At 31.9% G+C, this 5,834-nt stretch overlaps 1 long non-coding RNA gene across 1 annotated transcript; it reads right to left on the reverse strand.

Annotated features, from left to right (window-relative positions):
- Positions 1 to 1,286: 1,286 nt before the first annotated feature.
- On the reverse strand, positions 1,287 to 3,232 carry LOC126892643 (uncharacterized). Its single transcript, XR_007700938.1, has 3 exons — positions 2,740 to 3,232; positions 2,488 to 2,679; positions 1,287 to 2,425 (listed from the first exon to the last, which is right to left on the reverse strand). It is a non-coding gene; the product is annotated as an uncharacterized LOC126892643 (long non-coding RNA).
- Between the last annotated feature and the right edge of the window lie 2,602 nt (positions 3,233 to 5,834).

Raw genomic sequence — 5,834 nt, forward strand, 5'->3', positions numbered from 1 at the left:
AAAGTAAATATAGCCTATCCATTTCTACTGGACATTAACGCTCCTCCTCCAATTCTACACTTCTATATCATCCAAATCTCCTTACTGCTTCTAACAACTCTTTTCATGGTCTTTCTCTTTTTTTTTCCTCCAAAAATAATCTCTTACATGTCGCTCTTACATTCAAGTAATGTTGACCTAGCCACCTGACTTTCCATATCTATTATTTTTTGCCAGTCCTAACTCAGTACTGCCAGCCCCTACCAGTACTATGTCTATTTTCATTTCATCTTTCTTATTAATTGTTTCAAGTGCCACAAGCATACAATGCCACTTAAATAACTGCTTCATAATACATTTTTGCATTATAGTTGTCCTACATACGTTTTTGACTTCAATCATATACCATCGATCTGCTTACTAGCTTACTCTTAGTAGTATCTTTTCTATTTCTTTTTCTTCTTCCCATTTATCAATTATTGCCACTCCTGAATACTTGAATTGGTTGATATTTTCAATTTTGTATGCATTTGTTCCTGTTTTTAGTGTGAAAAATTTATTCTACTTCATCTCTCCACACATTTCAATACACTTAATATTTTATTTTTGTTTCATTTATAGACATGCAATTTTCTTGCTTCACCTCTCAAGTTTCTAAACAACTTCAGCTTTTTTTCTTGTTAAGAGGACTATGTCATCTGCATAAATAATGGTATACAGTGATGAGCGTGCTATTAACTGGCAAAATGACACAAAAGATGGAAACATATAGTACGTTGTGAAATAAAAGGAGATGAAACTAGTAGAGATGTACAATTATCAACCTACAAATTTACATTACATTACATAATTTCCCACCTTTAGACCTCTGCGACAGTTGTCATACTCCTCCCACACATCTAAAGGTGACAAACTATGTCATGTAAATTTATAGGTTTCTATAGATAATTTTACATCTCTTTTTATTTCACAACATATGTTTTCCATTTTTTGCGCTATTTTGCTGGTTATTAGAGTGCTGTTTACACGCCTGGACCTCGGAGGCAATCTACACTATGTCGACATAGTGTTTTTTTATTAGTTGGATTATACACATTGGTTATATATTATCATTAAAATATAGTCATATTGTCTTTTAACTAATTATGGGATATATCAGATTTTTATTAATATCCTAAGTGCTCTAAACTTTGTTGCAAACAAACGCTAAACACAGTTGCTCGAAATGACATAGTGTAGTTTACCTCTGAGGTCCAGATGTGTAATTAATTTTATATTTGGTAAGGAAAGGTTTGTCAAATAAATACTTATTTAAGAAGAGGGAAACTCATACTCATTTATTTTAAAATAAAATATAAAAAATACATATTAAGAAATAAAATAAAAAATAATATATCTAACATAATACAGATTCAATAATGTATTCTCAGAATAAATAAACAAATTCCAGTTGAACAAGAGAAAGACAGAAGGTATATTTATATTCCAAAAATATATGGTGAAAGTACAATAGTAGAGTAGCAGTAGACAGGTAGGTAAAATAAATGATGATAAATTGATAAAGTACTGGAAACAACGATAAAGCACTAGAATCAGGCTAAATAGCATCTAAAATATGAAGACCAGAGAAGATATAATTTTGAACTATACAGGGCATACCACGATCCATATACATTCATCAAAATAGGACCACGTTCTAAGAGGAAAGATGGAAGCATATGAAATATAATTTTGAACTATACAGGGCATACCACGATCCATATACATTCATCAAAATAGGACCACATTCTAAGAGGAAGGATAGAAGCATATGAAATATAATTTTGAACTATACAGGGCATACCACGATCCATATGCATTCATCAAAATAGGACCACGTTCTAAGAGGAAGGATGGAAGCATATGAAATACTTTCCAAAATAAACACACAAATGTCAGCTGGACATATAACGAGAGAAAGACTATAGATTAGATATAAGGAACAAACAGAATAAGACATTGATATTTTAAAAATAAAAAATTGCAAGAACAAATCCTGAAATAGATTGGAATGGAGCTGTATTCCTCAAGAGACCAAAACTCAAACAAAAAGGGCTGTCGAACAATGATCATGATATTTTGAGAAATAATAGACAAAAAAATCAAACACAATAAGAGTAGGTATTCAATAATGTATTCTCATGCAAAATATTGTTGAAAAAAATGTCACCAAAAATTTAGAGATTGTTCCACATCATTAACATGTCTATTTACCACCAGATCATTATTTACCTAGATTGTAAGGTACTGCTGTAGCACATATTATTGCAAGACATGTATATAATTTGGTTTGTAGACCTTGTTGAAGACAAGGAAACTCTCTTTTCCAGGTTCCAAATAGCTTTTCTACATTTCTTGTTCTCACATGAGTACTATGGTAAAAATATCTTATTTTCTTGATCATTACCTAAAAAGATATTTATGTCTATTAAATAACCTACTATTTATTTAGCAATTATCAATAAATACCTGGGTGTAATACTGGGGTAAGTAGATAGTGTCTGCATGCATACCCACTACTGTCATCTATTCCTATTAATAATCCTGGAATTTCACTTCTTTCCATTTCACAATTTCACTCTTAATGCTCTTAGATCAAATATTGAATGACTTGATAACCTTGTTGTTGAACAATAATACACATAATTTCTTTTCTAGTACCTACAAATTCATTTACATAAGAGCCTGAATAACATAATATATTGTATGTCTTTACAGTACCTGTACATTTTTGGAAAGCGGGGTCCTCATAAAAACTGGTTATATTCCTATAAGTAGCATAAAACCTTTATTGTTTAAGTTAATGCGCTGATTCGCTGATGAACTTCAATATTGTAATACTCCATTGTATTTTAGATTATATTTTTATCTTGAATATATCGCTTTTGTATACTTCCCGGGCGATTTTCTTCTCCAATATTATCAATAAACTCTAAAAATGCTTTTACTTCTTCATACATTTTTGTTGTAATTAGAAAAACAAAAAATATATGTTGGAACTGAATTTAAAATATTCAAAATTCAAACAATAACAAACAAAGTTAGGTTAGAATCGCGGTCTTGAGGAAGGTCGATCGATGACTTGAGATTCGCCTGTCATTTTACACTTCCCAAGACAACGTCGTGTCTCGAGATCGGTTTATAAAACACAAAGTTGGTTCAAGGTCGGTCTTGAGCATCGACGCTGTCTTGAGACTCGACTATAAATACGGGCCTAAGAGGCCATCCTGATTATAGCCTTCTGCTTCTGGACGAAGATGCTGACCTAACAATGAGGGGAATTGTTAAGGTTAAATTATTACTCTGTCATATTTGACAAAATGACCGACGTATCCCTCGTGGAACAGCTTTCTCTAAATTTAAGATACATAAATACACAATAACGACATTCGTGAACATTTGTTAAGGTCATTGACGCTTATGAGAACATAAAAGTAATTACTGAAAATCAGAAACAGGGAAAGAACAAGGCCTGACAGGAGAAGCATTGGGAAAAATAGTATTAAACTTGTTAACCTTCGAGTGGTAACGTACGGTCCCTGACACCGACGTAGCGGATTTTTCGCGGTAAAACTCAAATGCGTATTTTTTTTTGTCCCCGCGGCCAGGTAGCTTTCAAATTCTCATCACACTATTTAGTCTTGAAAAATCTGTGGCCAAGTGTAGATAGTTTATATGTTATTTGACCTGACGGTGTGAGAGACCGAGGTTACCATTTATGTTATACTTAACGGTAAGTTTTTGTGGTTTTTGGTGCATAGTCAGTTTAAATAATAGATGTTAATTTTAGGAGTTGTATATGAATATTGATTATGAAAGAGAACAAATCACGTTGCAACAACTTTTTGACGAAATTGTTGCTAATTCCGAACCAGAACCGTACAGTGCGGTGCAGTGGAGTGTATAAAAAAATGAGGAAACAAACGGACAATAGTTTCAGTTTGTGTTGGACATTTGTTGAATAATTTTATTTTTTTTGTGACATTTCAACCCTTGTCGATATGTTTGTTGATACTTTGTATTCAAAAACTTGACATGTTTTTGTAAATTGTCTGTCAATTATGTTACTATCTAAAAGAAGCCACTTTTTTTTAATGTGCATTTTTTTCCCGAATATAAATAAATATTGATCATTTCTTACTATATTGTTATTTAAATATAGTTATATTAAACATTTAGTCACATCAAAATATTAACACAAAATCACAACCTAAGATATTCATTATTAAAAAAGTCGGTGTCGTAGACCGACGGTACCAACTATGTTACAAGAATTCACGTTACCGGCGGAAGGTTAAAAGAACTGCACTTGGATCCGAAGAAATATGTAGGAATCTTTACTGACTTTAATAATACTTTAATAACCATAAGTTTTGAATGCCTTTATGGCACTTAAAAGTGTGTGAAAAGTGCCTTAAAACTCACCATTGAAAACCAAATTTTTTTAAAAATTATCCCAAGACCCTCCGGTACCCCTCTCCAAAAAGAAGTTCATGGCCCCTCCCGAAAATCGGTCCTGGATCCGCCCTTGATTCTGTTCTATATAAAGTATTTAATTATAAAATTGTATTACATTATATAAATATATATATAATTAATAATTTTAATAATTAATTAACAACATATATTCCACGTATGTACAGTAGAACCCCGCAAATCCGAACTAATTGGGGGGACAGCCTGTTCGGATTCCGAAAAGTTCGGATTATCCGAAAGTTAGCCTTAACTAGTAGCTCAAAGCTTTCATTGTGATTTTGAGTAGCCAAACGTTCTCGCAAGAGTGTGGACAATATTTTTGGACTCAAGTTGACTACGAGGGAACCAAATTAAGTTTGTGTTTAACTTTTATAAACACTTTATAAACCGATATATTAAAGTACAATATTTATTTTTAAGAAATTTTAAATGTCAAAGTGATAGTAATCCTACATTGTCCAATTTTCTGGCTTTACTCTGTATAATAAACATGTTTTTAAGTTTTTGTCTTGAATTTTTAAATTTTATTTCACTTTCCGTTGGTTCGGATTTGCCGAAAGTTCGGATTCGCGGGGTTCGGATGTACGGGGTTCTACTGTATAACATAAAAAACCAGGTAGGGATAGATCTTACAACCCATTCCGCGATGTTGCCAAATTTTTAATCAGGATCGGAATCCTAAACGCGGCAGATTTAAAAACATGTCATTACACGTTCTAAAAATTATTCAATATTTTGTCTATAATGTCCATATTTATTGAATAATCCATTGAATTACTACATCCTAACACTTGCCTTTTTTAATAGCTTCTTCCTAAAAGTGAATCAAATGTATTTCTTCTACATCGATAATTAATTACATAAAAAATAGAGGTACATACAGAGAGGATCTAAATTATGGAATAAATTCATTTTCTCTAAAATGGACGACTTTAGAGAAAAATCCCGAAATAGGTCGATTTTTATTTTCAAATTACAATTTTTTGCCATATATTTCATACTAGTGACGTCATTCATCTGAGCGTGGTGACGTAATTGATGATTTTTTTAAATGGGAATAGGGGTCGTGTGGCACCTCATTTGAAAGGGTGTTCAATTCGCTATACAGTAATATAAACATAAATATCATTATTTATACAGGGTGGCCAAAATAATAATTTTTGAATTAAATTAATTGACGAAAAAAGAAGAATGTATGCAATTTATTTAACTCAAAATACATTCTATCGCCGTCAGACAATAGAAAAAAATGTTTATTTGGCAAATAAACATTGCTTTTCGCTTAAATATTAATGTTCAAACTGCCAAGAGGTATGTGGGATGCTGTTTGTGATTTAATT

This window comes from Diabrotica virgifera, chromosome 9, assembly GCF_917563875.1.
Source record: "Diabrotica virgifera virgifera chromosome 9, PGI_DIABVI_V3a".
Taxonomy (NCBI): domain Eukaryota; kingdom Metazoa; phylum Arthropoda; class Insecta; order Coleoptera; family Chrysomelidae; genus Diabrotica; species Diabrotica virgifera.